Source organism: Corvus hawaiiensis, chromosome 5 (genome assembly GCF_020740725.1).
Source record: "Corvus hawaiiensis isolate bCorHaw1 chromosome 5, bCorHaw1.pri.cur, whole genome shotgun sequence".
NCBI classification, from domain to species: Eukaryota; Metazoa; Chordata; class Aves; order Passeriformes; family Corvidae; genus Corvus; species Corvus hawaiiensis.
Window position 1 is genome coordinate 35,207,931 of NC_063217.1, and position 20,005 is coordinate 35,227,935.

The 20,005-nt window shown below is 36.4% G+C and overlaps 1 protein-coding gene across 22 annotated transcripts in view; it reads right to left on the bottom strand.

The window, feature by feature from the left end:
* The window catches only part of TENM3 (teneurin transmembrane protein 3), a 1,328,112-nt gene that overhangs the window by 999,875 nt on the left and 308,232 nt on the right, over positions 1 to 20,005 (bottom strand). The window lies entirely within an intron of this gene.

Consider the following 20,005-nt stretch of genomic DNA (forward strand, 5'->3'; position numbering starts at 1 on the left):
TTCCACTGGACTTATCAAGCGTATCAGATCTGAGAAAAACGTAAATCTGATCACATTGCCAATGCTCATTCTTATATATCAGCTACAGCTAGTGATTAAATATCATAAAAATACATTGGTATACTCTAATTTTGACCAAAAAAAGGGGTTTCCAACAGCAGGAAGAAATAAACAGAAAACCAAATCAAAAAGCATTTTTCATATGATTTGTTCAATCTTGCAGGTAATCCTACTTTTATTTTCCCATCCATATATAGAAATATCAATTTCTAGTAAATGAAATAAGAAATAACATCAATTGTATTACATATTGACAATGTCAGGTCTTTAGGATTCATGGAAGTAGTTAAATCCACAGATGCTTTCTAAATTAGAAGTTATCTCCGAATTCTTAATGTGACTCTTTACATGCTACAGTAGAATGAATAAAACATGTCCATGTGCCCTTAGCTATTGAGATCCTACAACTGTAGAAGCAATATAAAAAGTTGTCACTCCAGATTATAATGATCTTTTAAAATAAATGTGCATTTGTACCCATAAAAACATCTTAGTTTCAACTACTGTTCCATTTCCCCCTTCTCCATAGACAAATTCTATAATTCTTTAAGTAGAATTATGTTTTGTTTTAAACCCTACCAGCATTTTACATACTTCATATAACATAAAAGCTGAGATTCAGTACTAAAGGTGAGACATGGATATCCTGCAACAGAAACCTTATTTGCAGGTTTATCAAGAAAGTAATTAAGATAGAACTGCAGGTTTTATTTCATGTGGCCTCCAGATCAAAATGGGGAAGAAGTAAATTATATCAGGAGATCTTTGGATAAAAGACAGCAACCACGTTTAGAGCAGCAGAGCTTTGGGCAAAAGTTGGGAAAGTTGCATGATAAGATTAAATAAAAATCATAAATTGCTCAGCAATAAAGCAATTAAATAAAACCCTTCTATTTTCTTTTAATATATTTTTCACTACAAGAAAAGCTAGAAACAAATTCCAAAGTGAAAGTACATTTTGTCTATTTTAAACGCTAATATTATGCAAAAGTAATCATCTTAAATATAGGAGACATGAAGTCATCTTTTATTTTTTTTACAGACTGAAAAACACATTATATGTATCAAGTCACATCATACACTGTTTTTTTCCTATATTACTCAGTAGTATTAATTCACATCATAAAACTTGGACAATTTAAAGACCACTGTTTCTAGTTGTTAGGTCATTAAAGCAGGAGATGTTCTGGAACATGTTAATATGCCAGAATGCAAGACAAACAGTTTCTGTCTCAAAGTTTAGTGGTTCTGTTTGTTTGCTTTTATTACTCTCATTTAACAGAGTTAACTATTGTTGTGAGTCAAGAATCAGATTTAATTCAGTATGTGAGGTAAGAAAGGATAGCCTTAGCTCTCCACGATATTAGCAATACCAGCAAGAGAATTATTTGGTTTCTCACACTTGCTACTTCCATTTTTAAAAATATTAATTAAAATATTAAATTAAATAAATACTTATATATACATGTCACACTTGTGACTGTCGCCATGTGGAAGAAGGGCCCGATTACATGATATAGATGGTAAAATTAGGATAATGGTTACACTAGGATTAGGGAACTACAGTATGTGCCACACTGTATTTTCCCTCACAGTCTAATAAAAAAACTAGACAATTTTTAAGGTAACACAAAATTACACACAAGGACTAGAAGACCATCACCCATAAATGGCAATTAATCAAGATTTTCTCAAAGGTAAGCTTGAATTCAGTCTCAGTACTAGGACTTCATGTGGCAGCCACTCCGGGTGTGCAGTTCAGATAATCACATGGGCCATTTTGTCATTGTGTAACAAAACTCTGCTGAAAAGTGACAATTCTGTGCAGAGCTGTAAAAATAAAGCACCAAACCCCACAACTCTTAACCTGTAATTCATCATTCCTTATACTTTGCAAAATTAACAGTACTAGCACATTTCCAGTTTGCCTTCTTTCCCCTCCCAAACCCTTCGATTAAGACATGGAAGTTGTGGGTTTCTCACTGTGGCTATCAAAGACCATTTGTGTGTACCTCTGAACACACACACAGAAAAGAAAAACCCACCACCAATTGCTCTGAGACTGCATCTGGACTCCTGTTTTCCCCCTCATAGAAAAAAAAAAAATGTTCTTTACTAAGGGCATTATTAATTGAAGTCCAAATTAATTTTAAAGAAAATCTTAACATTACTGACCGGAGGCACAAATTCAGTTACACAAGTAGGTCAGTGAACTAATCATTAAGCAATCAGAGGGACCAAACTAACCTTAGCTACCATAAAATGGAGTAAACATCAGGATCTATACATCGATTTTGGAATTGCAGATAAAATTAACTTTTTGTACATTACATTTAAGGGCTTATATAATGATGATTATAATTTATATAATTTCCAAATACACTGGAGGGTAATGACCCCTAGATCACTTATTGTAAGCTAAATTTTCTAAGCTGCTATGTTTAAAAGATAGGTAGATCATATGGTTGTAAATTAATTTCTTTTTTACCATGCAGTAATTGCTATTTCTCCACAATACTGACTGTAAATATTACATTTTTCCTTTAAGAAAAAAACCAAACAAAACCAAAATCAAACAAAATGGTAAACCCTTCAAAAAGTTTGTTGATAGGTTGAGGATATGTGATCAAAATCTTTTAAATCAGAAATACTCTAATTACTTCATTTTTTGAATTATTTTTCATAAATTATATAGAACTTTCTATGTAAAGAAAAAAGATAGTCATCAGCATATTTTGTTCCTTAGATTTTTTTTTTTGTTGTTGTTGTTTTTTTTAAATTAAATAAGCAGATGTGGATGGGTATTGTTCTTTTTAGGCAGGTGGAAGGCAAGGTAGAAGCATAACCAAAAAATAGCCTTTAAGAGCAAAATCAAATATTTTACTTCAGAGCAAGAATGTGCTCTTTTTTTATACTATGTAAAAATCTAAACTGTACACATCCTACAGTGCAACAAATCTGTATATTTGATCACTGCAACTCACTTGCAATTACAAAAAAGAAGAAAATAACACAAACCACTCTAAAAAAAAAAAAATTAGTGCCTTTCCTCCAAAATAACAGAAAATAGCATTTCATCAATTAAAGAAAGCAAACCAAACGATGGGAAATTATGGGTTGAACTATAAGAATTTACTCTAATTTTTAAAATCCATGTCCTCCAAAATAATTGCTTTTCACAACTAATGACAATGGAACCTGTGCAACAGAAAACTGTGTGACTATTGGAGGTCTATCTGCTTTGAAGAAAGATCAGGTATCAGCCATTAATTATGAGCATATTCAGTCAGTAATGAGCTACATTTTATTCTTTTTGAACCATTATATCACAAATTGCTCAGAAACCACATAACATGGAATGCAGAGTGCAACCTAAGACCTGCAACGTGCTGGTACAGATGCAGCATGAAGCTATTTACTGGCAAGAAAAATGGAGAGGATGCACTGTTCTAATAGACAATACACACATTTGTAAGAGACTGAAGCAATGTTTATTCTAATTAAATGACCAGACTATTTCCAGGATAGAAACCAACATAAAGAAAGAAGCTGAAGTGAAAAGACTGAACGTATCTATGATATTTGGGCAGACTGAAGAGGAAAATTGGTTGAAACCCCTAACTGTCCCTTGCTGACAAGGGAAAAGTGGACTCCTGGAAATGAGAGAGGGAACTTTCAAAATAACCTCATCCTGACTGGACCAAAACTATTTATTGATTTTTACATTTTATAAGCATTTTAACTAAGTTGGCCATTTGGAATCTAATTAAAAAGTATTCTCATTTTATCTTAACAGGCTTGGAATTAAACTCATCCCACAACAACCCCATGAACAGCAAGACTTTTCTCATCCAGGGAAGACATAAATCTTCAAACTACAGCAAGTGAGCATGTTGAGGAACATCCTAACTACCAAGTACACCTTCCACTTTAGCTTAAAATGTAGTAGTGCTACAAAACCCCTCCATTTCAGCTCCCTGCCCTAGGAAGAGCCAGCATCAGAGGAACTGGAGCAGGAAGAAGTGTCTGCCAGTGACTGGTAATTATAAAGGGCTGACAGGGCTCGAGATACCAAAGTGCACACAGTATTTTGTTCTGATGATGCCTTTTCCTGATCTTAAAATCAAGAGTCAAACACGGTTAGAAGGGGAAAAGGGATTTTACCTTGGTGTTTATTTTAAGGATCCTTAGGTGCACACATCCAGGTCAAATGCACCGAAATGCACCTCGCAAAATGCACCCCCCAAAAGATCTGGTATAACCATATATGTCTTACTAATTAGCATATCTATCAAAGATTCCCCAATGAGAGGCTTGAATGAGCCCCCCCTCCCCAAGGAGCCTTCTCCTGGATGGTTCTTAGTTTACAGAATGTGTTCTGGAGAGGACTTCGGGGTCTGTCACACACTGATCCCTAACTACAAAGCTTCTAAAATGTTCAGTCTCCTAGCTGAACAAACAAGTCCAAGAATGTAGGCAAAAAGCACTAAGAATACAGAAGTTGTAAAAAGGTATAACAGGGGTATACAAGAAAAGGCAAAAAATCTTCATGGCATCACTGACAGGCTTGAAACACACTGTGAAAGACAAGAATTAACCACAGAACAATCAGTTCCTTTCTTCACGTCTGCTACTGGCAGGAGCTTACTGCAGGAGCTTGCTAGCCCGGTACCTTTTGACCGGCAACCTATTGAACATGTGGGCATAAATTGTGGCTATAAAAACATACACACAAAATCATACAGAATAAGCATAAGTACATTCACATCAATTCAAAGTTGTTAATCAATGGTATATTAATGCACATTTAGTCTGAAGAGATATTTAATAATCTTGGGAGATGCCTTTCCGAACAACTGTATGAGCACACTTAATTACAAAAGCAGAAAAAAATACCACTTTAAGGAACATTTAAGGATGAACTATATCTAAAAAGCAGCAATAAAAGCACATAAGAGTCATCAAACGTGTTCTATAGAAATCAGTTTTTATATGGTGAATCATTAAGAGGTGAAACTTTTTTATTATTCATAGGCAATTTATCACTTTTATATCAGCAACAGTACATTTCTATGTGATAGAAGACTGATAGGAAAACTTTATTCTATTTCTGACTCAATACAAGCCTTGTGCTTCAATCATATTTTACATCTACTCATTTAATACAGTCCCTCAGTCACAGTTCATTCACAAAACCTCAAAGACAGGGACAGCAAGAATCTGAAATCACTGGCTAAACACTTCCTGTGTATTTCTGAAAATATACACATTGGTAAATGGGAACAACTAAAACGGAACAAACAAAACCAAGTAAACTGGACAGAAAAACATAATTTTTGAAGCAAACCATTATCTAGAAAAGGGCTCGGAACAGCAAGCACATCCCTCATACAACACAGCAAACTGAAGAGAAGTTCAGTCCTGAGGGTTATTGACTCCCAAGTCATATATTAGCGCAAAAATCTCAGTAAGGAACTATACCTGACCTAACAAATCCTACACTTCAGGGACAAAGCTTATATTACTGCATACCCATCACATCACTAAGGCAGATGTATTGTCATTATCCAATATAATCCTATCATGCTGCACAGCACAGAATCCTCGATGCAGGAACTGAGACCAGCAGTGGCAGACATACCCACACCACCTTCCTCTGAGTGATATCAATATTATCACCCTGTGCTGGGGTGTTCTATTTTAGTGCTTGTCTTTGATTGTTTTTTTTTTTTAAATGTGGTAAAAATAAAACCTTGAAGCCACCTGTATCATAATATCAACATATCATAATATATCACAACACACTGCACCCCCTTCCCTTCCCCCCCCCCCACTCTCCCCCAAACCACATCTACTGTGTATCCATCCGCTACTGAGAGTGCGTCAACTACAGTAACAACGAAGTTTATTGCTTGTTTTTCCTGAGGTTTAACGTTTTAATCAGTACTCTACTCCCAGAAGGAGAAAGAATCTTCAGAGGACAAGACTTCAAAGACTGTAAATGAAAAGAACCTGTTCAGTCCTAAAGTAAGGAGACATTAAAGTGCCTGTGGTGAGTTGACACTGGCTGGACGCCAGGTGCCCATCAAAGCTGCTCTATCACTTCCTTCCCAGATGGACAGGAGAAAGAAAATAGAATGGAAGTCTCATGGGATAAGATAAGGTCACATATTGTCTCTCTCACTCCTTCCTCTTCAGGGGGAGGGCTCCTCACACTATTGCCCCACTCCATTGTGGGCTCCCTCCCACGGGAGAGAGTCCCCCATGAACTACTCCAACATCAATTCTCCCCACACGCTGCAGCTCTTCAGGAACTGTTCCAGCATAGGTCTCTTCCATGGGGTACAGTTCTTCAGGAAGAAGGTTCCAACATAGGTTGCCCACAGTGTCACAAGCCCTGACAGGAGCCTGATGAAGTGGGGGTTCTCTCTCCATGGGTTCAAAGGTTCGCCAAGAGCCTGCTCCAGCATGGGTTTCCCACAGAGTCAAAGACTCCTTCATGAATCCCCCTGCTCTGGTGGGGGTTCCACCACAGGCTACAAATGGATCTCTGCTCCACCCTTGACCTCCATGGGCTGCAGGGGCACAACAGCCTCACCATGGTCTTCACCATGGCCTGCAGGGGAATGTCAGCTCTGGCACCTGGAGCACCTCCTGTCCCTCCTTCTGCACTGACCTTGGTGTCTGCACAGCTGTTTGCTGCTTATATTCTCACTCCTCTCTCACCAGATCCATCTTGGAGCTGATTAGCATTGGCTCTATGAGATACAGGGGAACCTTCTGGTAGCTTCTCACAGAAACCACCCCTGCAGCCCTGCCCCTTCCCTCGCTTCTTTAAAAAAAAACAGCCCACCACTAGTTTAAAAGAAAGTTTTAAAGTACTGATAATTAAATAATAGTTCTGGAAAAAAATTTCTACTGTATAGGTTAGAGACCTATAGCGTGTCATTTAAAATAGGATTACAAGAAGCAGTGTTATGGTTATCAATAATTAGTGGAAAATAGGAGTCAGAAGAAGAAAGTTCGTATTTTAAAAGCATCAAAAAAAGAACATATAAAGAAATTTCTTTCACTTCTCATCTATCTGACATTTACAAAAGTGTTCTTATGCCTTTGAAAAGTTGATTTTTCTTTTTAAAGATTCTGAAACAAGATTTCTTATAGGAAGACTAATTGGTGTGACCCAGCTTTCTGTGCCTACCAGCTGCCCTTAATAACTTCCAAAGTCATAGACGTAACTATGAACTGGTATTTAATTTTGTCACTTAAGCTGCCTTTAAAAAAAAATCCTGTTTACAGTTAGCTTTCTAATTCACACTCAGGTTTTTCCCCACACTTCAGCCTCCCTCCCATCAGGCAAGTATCTGTTGGCCAAGTAACTTTTATCAGACTGAGACACCCACCTATTCTGAAGTTTCCATATGAATACCTGCAGCTGGAAATTCTGCCCACCAAACCATCACCTCCTATTAAAAAGACTAGCTTCTTGCAAGCTTTTAAATAAATTTCTTTGCTTAGGCTTGACTATGTCATAAACCAGTCTAACATTTTGTACGTAAGTGAATTTCAAGTGAGTCACAGGAGAAAACATGGTTTGGTAATTTGTTTCAGCAAGTACAACTGGTTTGCTAGTAATTAGAAGACCTTTAGAAGGAAACTGGTAAAGTGTGTCATTCTTTTTCTTCTCACCTTAACAAACTCTCATTGAGAGATATTTAATAAGAACAGAATGAGGTAAGACAAGAAGATGAGATGTGGGAAAATGGGAGTAGAAAGAAAATTACACAGATGGAATTGGAAGGAGAGGCAGAAGGAGAAATGAACAGTGATAAGACAAAGTGCTCAAGGAGAAAGACATCAAAATATATGAAAAGTTAAAAAATATAGGATAATGAAAGAGTTAAGCAACAAGTGAAAAAACGGACTAGATAAGGTCTCAGCTGGAAACAAGGGTGAATGTTGCAGGGCACAGCTTATTGCAGTGCTAGAATAAAAGAAAGCATGGTAAGAACAGTAGTTGAAGAATCAAGCAACAGCACTGAGGGTTCTCATGCTTCGTCTACTCATAAAAGCTCAGAGCTTGCTACGCTGGGAGAAGGGAACTGTTCCATAGAGCTGCCCACTGGGAAAGGACTCTCCTCACATCACTCATTCACAGCTATGTTTATTATTTTAAGAATACTGTACAGAGTAACCCAGCACAAGTTTAGCTTCTGTAACTGACCCGGCAGCACATCTACCTGTGCTGCTTCTCATTTACAGTTAGTTTGTAGTCCCAAAACAATTTTTGGCTTAACAGAACAGGCTTGCACACAGTTACTGCACTATGGCAGAAAGGACAACTTAAGAGCACCTCACCTTCCTCCCCACACTGACTTCTTCTCTTTGCCATACCTAACATTTCAGTGCAAACCTCTATCACCGGCCTTAGACTGCACAAAGCCAAGCATGTGTTCAGAATGCTCGTGTCCTGAGGTATTTGTACTTGGCATGCCTTACTTGCTAGTGTATTTTTTGTCAAGATCTTCTGCAGTTTAGAAAAGCAGTATCTCCCCCTCTGCCAGGACTAGTAGGGGGAGACAGGGTAAAACAAGGGAGGATGCAAACCTTCCTCTAAGATTCTCCAGAATTTGTATACTAAGTTTAACAAAGCACTTGAATTTATCAGCCAGGCCCCACACCTACCTAGCTCCAGAATTATCCAGGTTCTCTTTGGTCTTCTGCTCCACACCTTGGAAGTACCCTTGCTGCTTACAGGACATCTTCTGCTGGGCCACAAAGTGTGTAGCCCTGCTGTTTTTTGCTGACTTTACAGGAGGAGCATCAAAGCTTATTGAGGGTTTTTTTTTTTTTTTTCCCTTGGTCACAAACACCTACTCTCACAGTCCTTCACTTAGCAGAATATGGTGCACACATCTTCCAGTTCCTTTTCTAAATTTCTCTTTTTTCTTTTTCTTCTCTGTCAGTTGAGATTCTCCTCCATTTTGCAACCGTCTCCGCAGGACACTGATGATCTGTAACTATGTCATCTGCCTGCTTTCCTGAGGAAGGCTACTACTTTGTTTCATTTTTTTTCAGAATGTAGCAGACCTCATCTAAAAAAAAAAACCAAAACCCTCAAGCTCTCCACAGTAGCTCAGACTTCCTCTTCCAGCTAAGAAAGTCACTAAGCCCCAGAAGTGACTCAGGGATCTCCCAAGATCTGCTGGGAACTGCCCTTCCCAGGTGAGCTCAATCAGCCCTGATTGGCACCTGCTACCTGCCCTCCCTCTCTCACTCCTCTGTCTTGCCTTTGCTCCAAACTCACCAACTTGTCCCATAATGCCACACACCTGTCTGACCTCTCTTCCCTTGGCCCTGCTCAGGTGAAATTCTTCTGAGGCTTCCTGCACAAAAAAAAAAAATGCACCCCACAAATAAATCAAAGTGCGACTTTATGCTAGATTTGCGTTGCAAGGGCTTAATATTGAAAAGATGCTGTTAGTGTTGAGATAAGCGCTTTAATATTGTGAGCCTGTTTTCTGTGGCAGAGAAATGGTTTTCCTAATCTTTTGGGAAACGTGCTTTTGTGGAAATCAGCTGGAGAGTGCAACCAGCAGCAGCAGCTGAAGAGATTGCTTCTGCAGTTACCAGGATGTTATGAGACAATATTTTTTTCTCTGATGTAGCACTAACTCTAAATCTTGAACAATGATCTGGAATAGCCTTTTTGTCCAAACTTTCACTTTTTTCTCCTTTTTTTCCTCTCACATTTTTTAGTTGCTTTCTAAATTTTATTTTGTCATGCTTTTTCTAGTTGTCTTTTTTTTTTCCTGCATGCATTTTTGAATGTCAAACTATTCATAAAATAAAAAAGGAACAAAAAAAGTATATTTATGAAATCCTCACTCTATTCATGATTCTTTTAGTTTCAGCAACCCTTTTGTCACCTGGGTATTTACACTGTCGAGTCCTTTTATGTTGTTATATAGCAGACTGAAGCCCTGATCTTCACTGGAGTGTAATAGCAGCAGAACTATAATAATAAATAGTTATGTGCTATCGCTTTTCTGCAGTTATTTAACACAATTATTACCAAAGTAATAACATTAATGTCTATCTCCAGATGCTTTGCAGAGAAAATTGAGACAATAATGAGGAGCATGGCTTACAATTAAACAAAGTGAAAATTTATTGTTGGGAAAGAATTACAATGACAGGGAAAGTTGCAGCACTGCTCATCACATGCATTTCCTTTGCTTTGGATGCAGGAAGGTTGTGGTTTCAGATGTTACTGGAGTTATACCAATAGGGGAATTAGGAGAAGCTTGATGCATAGACAACACTAAGGAAATGCATTCAGTAACGTGGAAAGCTTCTTATGATGATGCTTATGATGTACTCTTTGACTTACTCTGGATTAGTCATGCACTTAACTCTCTCCATGAATATATGTTTCTTCATCTAAATATACTATACTCTTGTAAGACAAAGAAACAGACTGACTTTCTTTTGTATTTATCCAAAATAAAATTCCATTTTGTGAACAATTCAAACCTTTGAAATTTTAACTTTCTTTTTTAACTGTTAGGAAAACAAAGTAAAAAAAAAAATGCTGAAGCTTTGCTTCCCTGTCAATGTCATTTAAGCAACTGTGTTTAACTTTCCTTTTCCTGAAGTATTCAGAAAAGGTGAATTCCTACTTTTTAATCTCTCAGAGGTCCAAAATAAAATGAAAAATATTTTCTACAAATTTCTTGGGTTCAGAATTTATTCATGATTCTTGATGAAAGGAACTATAATTGCAAATGTCAGTATAATACAGAAAATCAGTTCAAATGGTTTTTACATTTTGTAAAGTGGTTGTCTTACTGATCAAACAATTCTGAGCATTCATGGGAAGCTTTTTTCCTCTTGTACATAACAGTGACATCAAGGAAAGGCATAAAAATATATGCTGAAAATATTCAAGATGAACATGGAAATATGTTTGAACAAAAAAAAAAAAAGAGGAAAAGATAATTCTAAGTGTCTCTGGATAACATGATGCTTACACATGTACCTGCTACTAGTTCTGCTTTTCTGTAATTTTGTGACCACAGCTTTTGCACACTGCATCAACACACTACTAGACAGAGGTTTAAATTGGTTATCATATAATCTACTTTTATTCTTTTGATCATGTGCAGCTTTGCTTACTTGACTACATTATGCATTTCCTAGGAAATTAATCTTATCTCACTTGACACTATTCCATTACAATCAGAAAATTCAATATAGATTGCTCTCCCAGTCAGATTTAATGGAAAAAAAACCCAAAACAACAAACCCTTGTGTATATTTTCTAGAGTAGTTCATATTAACTTTTCTTAATATCAGTTCCAGTGAATGTTCCTTTACATTACACAAGATGCAGTATTTTCTCTTGTATACTCTGTCCATCAGTAGAGAAGAAGGATTTATGTTTTTAACATTTATGCTTTTGCAGATCTATAGTGTTTTCTAGGATTTTTTCTAGTTCCTGTATTCACCACTCCAAACAGACTTAATTCAAAATCTCTGTGGTTGTAAAAATTGCCTGAATTTACCTTTGAAAATTAAACACTGCTGGTGAAATGGTTCAATGATGTTTCCATTCAAAGAATAAAGGATACTGATGATTATTTTTTAATGCTCGAGATAAGATTAGTGACTGCAACTATAGTAACACAAGTTCCTACATCTATCATGAAAATCTCCTGTTACAGTGAATGTTGATGAAAATGAATAGAAGTTTACAGGCTGAATAAATACTACCACTGAGCCATTAATATGCATGCAGAATTGTGATACTCTCAATATTTTCTGAGATTGAATAGAGCTTTTATAATGGCTCAGTTGTCCATTAATGCCCACTATGCAATCATATTCTGAATGGACATGAAATAATATTAGTTGAGGGCTTTACTTACAGAGAAAGTGAAGAATCAGTTTTAGGTACTTTGTTGTTATTATATGGAAGTACTCTCTATTTACATTCTTACCAACTTCCCTTCCATATAATAAAAGTAATTTTGCTTTTAAAACCAGTATGTAGTTTGTGTACTAGAGAGAGCCTGAAGAGAGGGAAATGGAAAAAATACTTGGGTAAGCAAGTGAACAATTCATAAAGTGATTATTGTAATGAGAAAGTTTCAAGACATATGCGCAGTTTGAGTAAATAAAAATATGCCAAAGATGTTAATTCTACCACCTGAACTTTAGAAAAGTACTTTGCAATTTTTTGTCCATTTAACACAATTTGAAATTATACTGTATGCTTTAGAGGTGCTTTGGAGGTAATTAATGAAGTAAGTAATGCAAAGGTAATTTTCCTAAATGCTGTATTTGCATTTATCCAAAGCATAAACAATTCTTTTGAAATTCTGCAAATTAAACTGCCTTTGACAAAGGCTTTTCTGAAAAAATGTCTTTTTTCACACTCAGGAGAATTTTTATCCTAAACTAAAATTCCTCTGGCTCTCTCAATTTTTTCCCCTCATATTTTCCCTTCTCTAATTTCTACGGAAATATTAGTAAATCTTGGGAGAAAATCATGAATTATTATTATCACTGTCTTTTACTAGGGAAAATATTTATTAAGTTTTGAAAGTATTATTTTATAAAAGGAATATTTAAACAATACGTAGTATATTCTCTATCTTTTGGTGTTAAGTTCTCTGGAGTAATTTTGGCTGTTTCCTTGCATGAATTCCTCCTCTAAACCAGATGGCACTATTTTACTTCACACTCATAACCTTTTGAGTTAAGCAGCTTTATTCAAGGCACTCTTATTTAGCATACTTAGAAAATATGAAAAGCTAGATCAAATGCATTCTACTTCTTTATTTTTAAATGCCTTAATTATTAACTTGAAAGCAACTTTTATGTTCAAAGACTGAAGGTTTTCAAGGAGCCTTTCTAGTGAACATCAGCTTCTTAAAAACAGAGGTCATGCCTGGAGAGTAATTCAATTTAGGTATCTAATCCTGGACTCAGTCACAAGACGTCAACCAACTGCTTCCGTATCAGTAGGTTAGGAGGTACATGCCCCATCAATTTTGTCAAAGAACAGAAAGGATTCTGGTAAGCTAAAAAAAAATTGTTCTGCTGCACATCATCCAGCACTGAAACGCTGGTGCTCACAGAAGCACGGATTTTTATCAAGATGTAGCAGCAGTGGATTAATCCAGCGAAAGGCGGGTTACAGCTCCTCACTGTATCCTATTCGAAACATACTGATTGGTGGTTTAAGTCTCTTCTTTGAGCATTGCACTAAAATGATCTGTGTGCATCCCTTGTCAGGTGCACCCCAAAAGGTGTCCTTACCAGATTTCATACATATTCATGCTCATTTAATCTCACGGCTTGACTGTGGCTACACGTCTTCAGGAGATTTAGCCTGTGAATCCTTAGGGATTAGGGAATCTGACATATGAATGCTGTGCAAGTATGGTCACTAGTAAAGGCTTCGAACCTTACTAAAAAGGATTGTGTTTATGCTCACCGAACTTTTCCTTTAGGAATATACCAAATTGTTACATGGTTTCCAGGAAAATCTTCAAATATCCAAATCTTTCAAATTAATCATAGTAAGCAGTCCATGTGTGTTTTTATCTTTGACTGTGGAAGATCTATTTAAGACAGGTATCAAGAAGACAGCTGTATGATCAGGAGTTTTGAGCAACATCATCTAACAGATGATCTTTAAGAGGTCTCTTCCAACCAAAGCAACCTTCCAATCCAGACCATTCTATGATTCTGTGGTATCAAAAAATGGTAATTCTCCTATACTTCCTGAGTGTGAAAGTGGAGAATGAATAAATCCCATATCCTACCGTTGCTTTTGTTAAAAAAAATACTACTATGCTTAAAAAATTACTATTCCTCACTGCCCAAATTGAATGGAGGGGAGGTAATTTTAAAAAACCAGCCCCAAAACCATCTGAACCAGGGTGAGTCCATCTGGTTGGTAGTAAGTCTAGCATCCTTGTAAGTCTGCTTTCTCTATTAATACTCCCTACTAAGTAATATAGTTTAGAATAATTAATATTCCATGTCTTTACAAAAGCAAACCAACATCAGCCCTGTATGCCACTTTACTCCTCAGTGCATGATAAAGCAATGTAAAAAACCAACAAGTCTGCTAACATGACTCAACAAAGGAAATAGAAAATAAATTTTGATTTAGTACAATTAAGCAAAATCTTTTACTGTCCAGAAGTGCTTGTTTGTGCCCATGAAACCTCAGTTAATGTCCTATATTTGTTTCCAAAAGAATAATGCATTCCAGCTGTTTCCTAGAACTTCTTCAGAACATTCCTATGCTGACAGTAGGATTCAGAGTCTTGCTCAGGACTCAGAGACCTGGTAAATACCGGCTGTGTCTACACTGCTCAGTGCATTTGCCCCAGCTGAGCGAACAACTTCGCCCCCATCCGTATTGCTAAAGGTTACCAAAGCAGCCTGGTACACCCACACGATGACCAAGCTCTGGTGGTACCCTGCGTGCACTCTGTGGTGCACCAAGGACCAAAGACAAAATAATCATCCTTTTGCGTTCATCTTTTCAGCTCAGTATGCCCAAAGACTGTACAGGCAGCACGGCAATCTACTTCAGTGTTATTTCTGTGACATAAACCATAGGACTGAATAGAGAGACAGGCTCTGTGGTGGCCTTCTTGCAATAGGTGTCAGCTAAACTATCTTGGAATAGTGAAGTAAGCCATGCTGAATCCTCTCTCATGTGTAGATGTATAGGTATCTAAGCTTCTTTGACTTGACACAAGTACTGTTCCTAAGCATGCCCGTTTCACTGTGAGAATGTTTTCCAGTCAGGGAATGTTTTCCCTTACTAGGGTTCAGGCCTCTTATGGGCTACAAGTTACAATATTACCTGTACAAACACAAATATTTATGAACACACAGTCCTGCTTTTTATCATGTTTGGTTTTGTTTGGGTTTTTTTTTTCATTGTTTGGGGTGGTTTTTGTATGTGTGGTGGTTTTTTTTGTTTTGTTTTGTTTTTTTTTAATTTTCTGAAAGTGCCTATCTTTTTATCTCAAACACAGAAGCAACTAAGGGAAGCAAGTCTCCTATCCAAGCCATATCAGCTAACATCCACCGATGCAGCAAAAATATTCCTGTTTGTCTCTATGACTCAGCCTTTTCCATTCAGTTTGGTGTTAGGTATTTCTGTCAAACTTAGCTCACTTTGGATTTGGATAGAGCATTTCAGTTCAAATATCAGTCAATTGCAAGGATGATGTATAAATCTATTAGCAAAAAAAAAAAAAAGAGAGAACAAAAAGACCACAATTACCCCCCAAAACGAAATCAAGGAAGAAACTGGTATCTAATTAACTTGTTTAATAAATAAACTAACATTTCTTCTTCTACATTTTCTAAACCAGGGACATGGATATTTTCTGGATTCTGAATATTACCTTTGCTCTCTGCCAATGATCACTTTGGGAAAAAAATGAAGAAACAATATTTTTCCTGATGTGACAGCAAACTCTCAGATTTGAAGTTCCTGATAGAAAGGGCTCAGAATGCTCAAATGTTTTCATTATCTTTCTTCTTTAAGAATAACTGGTGGGTAATTACAGACTCAAACATCCACAGATTTACCAATACATTTATTACTTATCCTCTGACTACTTGAAGAAGTTGAGATAATTCTTTCCGTTGTCAAAACCAATATACAAATAGTGGTGCATATGTTTATACATGCATTTAGAAACAATAAACATAACACACACACACACCTTTGAATGTTTCTATTTCATTAACTTCCCAAGTACATAGGGTCACACAGAAATGTAAACCCACCTTCACATCTCATAATTATGTCTGTGACCTCTGTTCTTATATGAAATACCACATGAGAGCAAACAGGAAATATATACAAAAATAGAAAGGAAAAATGTAACAAAAGAGAATCATGAGAAGCATAAAAATAAAACAGCGAGGATGGTAAGGAAAAGAAAAAATCTAGGAAGAAAAGAGAAGAAGAAATTAAAATGTAAGTATAGATACATAAGATAGGAAATGAAGTAAAAGTCATAGAATAAACTGGAAGATTTTGAGAATGGACTAAATGATACAAAATATGACAGTAAAATACAAATCTATAAAACAGGAATGGTGAGTGGCAGGAATTATCCTACAAGAGATTAGAACCAAATCTGAAATAAGAATATACTCATATTTCTGAAGTAAGTTTAGAAGAATTAAAATCAGGGCAATTTGACTGCAGCTGATCTTGGAAATAATTGGCAGAAATCTTTTGGTGCTTCCACCCCTAGCATTCAGTTATTCACCTTAGATAGTTTTCCACAAATTGAACAGATGATACAGTATATCAAAAGCCAATAAAGTACTATATGGCCAGAAATAAGCTCTCTTAACAAGTTCAGGAAATGCTGAAGCAATTATGATAATGGCTCATCATTAAAATTATTCTTCTTTTTTAAAGTGGTCATAGCTGCAAACAGTTTATGATTATCTGAAAGTAGCCAGCCTTCAAAAGAAAGGGCAAAAGTATTATTATTTAAGAAGTCAACTGAATGCTCATTGTGCCTTTTATCATCACCCTTTCCTTACCTCAGAAGGGTTATTTCCTCATTTGTCACCTCATTATTATTCCATAGTGCAAGGTTCATTGATTACAATCAGAAGAGAAACTTACAATGAAGTAAATTATTAGTTTTATTCACAGAGGTGTCTAGACTGGCTGTAAAAGTTGCAGATAATATCCCTAGGCTTTTGAGATACAGGATGGCAGAAAATTGCTTCATATTGCTTAATTTGGAAACATTAACATAATGGAAGATAATCAATAGGTTCTAATAATTACAGCAAAACCATACAATTCCCACAGGTAAACGTGCTTTATGTGGTAGGTATACAAACAGCTATCCTGTAAAATGCATATTTACAATCTCTGTAAAGCAATTCATCAGAAAACACAACTATCTTGTTATGCTTTTGAGGATATTTCCAGACTTCATTCTGTTATACCAGCAGTATCAGTTAAAACAAGGTCTAAGAGCAAATGACAGCAAGCAGAAGCTGAGATAGTTCTGTCTTCAGATACCTGACTACACTAAATGTACTTCACAGGAGCAAGACTCCTAAACCCTGTTCTACCTGTAACTAGCAGAAAAAGAGAAAAAATGTTCTATAGGGAATGCTTGGGCTTTGCAATGGGTGAAATTCCCTCTGCACTCAAGTGTTGATGGATAGCTTGTGGAGATATCTCCCAAGGAAAGGGAAAATGGTTTCTCATGCTATTAAAAACCACAGAAATATCTAGATAATACCTTTCTGGGAACAAGCTTACAGTGTCAGAGATGAGTAACAAATGACCCAGCCTTTTTCTCTCAATGCAAAACCTTTGCATCTCCCATATTCTTCTCACAGGTAGCAAGGACATTTAGTGGTTTTATATGCTATGAACTATTACTTTATTATAAAAATACTGCTGGAACAGTCTAGTGATGATAAAAAGACTCACTAAAGTACCCCTAATTTTGATGAATTGCAATTCATCAGAAGTTACAATGTAGCTAAAAATAGAGTACTGTGTTTTATCCTTTCTATGTGAGCTGAATGCTGAAGCACTTTTTAAATGCACAAGTCTGACTAGCTTCAGGACACATTAAGGGAAGAGAGGCAGGAAGAGAATTAGGATTTTGGCTTACAAGAGCATATCACAGAAATGTTTCTTCCAGGCCCGGGTAAAACCTTCTAAATGTGTGAGGCTATCCACAAATAAGAATTTTCATGTGACCAGGACCCATGTATCTAAGCTGAAGGCTGTCTCACAGTTTGTAATGTAGCTGGTTTTAGGTTTGATCTGTGATTTAGTCAGTCATTTGCCTTACTGGCAGAACTCCTGTGTGGCCTATATGCTATCAGCTATAACAACATAAATGGATTTAAAGAAGCTAAACAGTTCTTCTTTAAATACAGATAAGTTAAAATACAAACAGATATATAATACACCTGATTTAGGAAAGCAAATACCAGGTTAAAAGCGGCAACAACCTTCCAATATTACAATAGAGCACAGTTTTGCTTTGGTCTCTTTCCTGCTACGATTTTCTACAGTTTGTAATTATTTGATCTGATAACAACTTTGTTCAAGATTCCTCTGTCCACACTATTCTAAGCACTGCCTTGACCTCAACTAACATGTGCATGTGGGTGACCTAAATTCCTTAAGTTGTCAGTTTTACAAGGGTAAAATAAAATATAAATAAATAAAGTGCTCATCATTGAATCAAAAAAAGAGAAGAAAATCCCCTAGAATTGTAACCTTTTGACTACACTTAGCCCTTACTGATTATAAAGAAAGGAACTTTGAGATTTGAATCCCTGCCTGCTGCTATTAGATCTAGCTTATTACCACTGCAAAGAAGTTTGTTTGTTTGTTTTTTTTAACTTGAACCAATCGCTGCTGGCAGAGGGAATATAATTATAACAAAAATTATTAAATTAGTAGGGACCCTGAATTTGGTTCCTACACAAGGAATGGTCTTTAAGAGTTACAGACTCTATTTCTCAAAAATTCAGTCCATGGACCCTGCCCCATACCTGCTCGACTCTGGGTTCTTTGCTTCATGTTTTTTTTACCCAGTCCCAGCTTTTTGTCCACTGCTTCATGTCTCCGTTTTCTCTCCTACTCTCTCTGTGGACAACATAATATTGCTGGAAGAAATTGCAGGTCTTGCTAAGCCCACCTCACTCTAGAAACATGGCATACAAGTTACCATGTTGAAGGTATGAAGAACTAAAACACACCCCTGACACATCAATTTTGGCAATAACCAAAGTGGAACAAAGTGGTATTGTATATAGGTAGGCAAAGGTCTTTTCCAAACTGAAAAAATGCTCGAAATTTTTATGAAATTCCAAACCTCAAGGACATTTGCATGAGGAACTTGGCCAAAACTAAGTCACCTCTCTAAAACATTGAGGCATGAAGCTTACCAAGTCCCAGCTGTCTGTTTTAGCAGAGAAACTGTGTATTTTCTTCCCTCTTAATTAAAAGGAAAAAAAATCCAATCTTAAGACAGACAGTGCATTCAACTTTGTCAAGACTTGGACTGAATTGTTTCAGAAAGGAAAAAAAGTTATGCAATAATAAATTTACTTAACATCTCAAACCCTAATAAGCAATAAAAACTTTATGCTTATTGAAGTCCAGCTAAATGGGGTAGCATATTCAGGTACAATCACGATGATAAGAGAAGATGAGAACTAACTACTGGAAGGCAGACAGCAGTTGTTACTTGATAAATGGGTGAGAACAAGCTACCTTCCAGAGTTTACACAGTTCTTACCCTGTTCTAGTACAGTGTGCTCTATTAAAGATTTCACAGAATTTGGGCATGGACCAATAGATGCCTAATCTTATGTTTGTGTGTCTTTCCATAGGATTTTAACAGACAGATCATAGCAATTTAACTGATTCCAACTGTAGCATCTCTTTTCCTCTTCTCACTGTCTTTCCTCACTACCTAATTTATTTATTTTTCTAAAAGTATAATAACTACAAAAAACACCAATAATACTTTGCTTTTACACACCCTGCTGTTCTTAATGGGGTGAAATCCCATTTGAACTCAATGGAAGTTTTCTCTGAGCAAGAACTACAGGATTCTCTCCCTGATTTATAAAGAACAATTTGCCATCTAGATGCTATTTTGAAAAGTTAAAAATAGATTATATACAGCTACTCACAATTAATGGTATTTAACAGCCTACTGTTGTCACTAAGAATATTCTGGTAATCTTAGAACTGGTGGCAGCATTTGATTTCTCTATTTTTACGATTAACTTCAGCAGGAAGTGTTTTGCCTTTTTTCCTGGCTATGTCTATTTTGCAGACTCCTCACAAGTTAACAAGACCATAACTGAAGAGTGATCTGTACAGGTT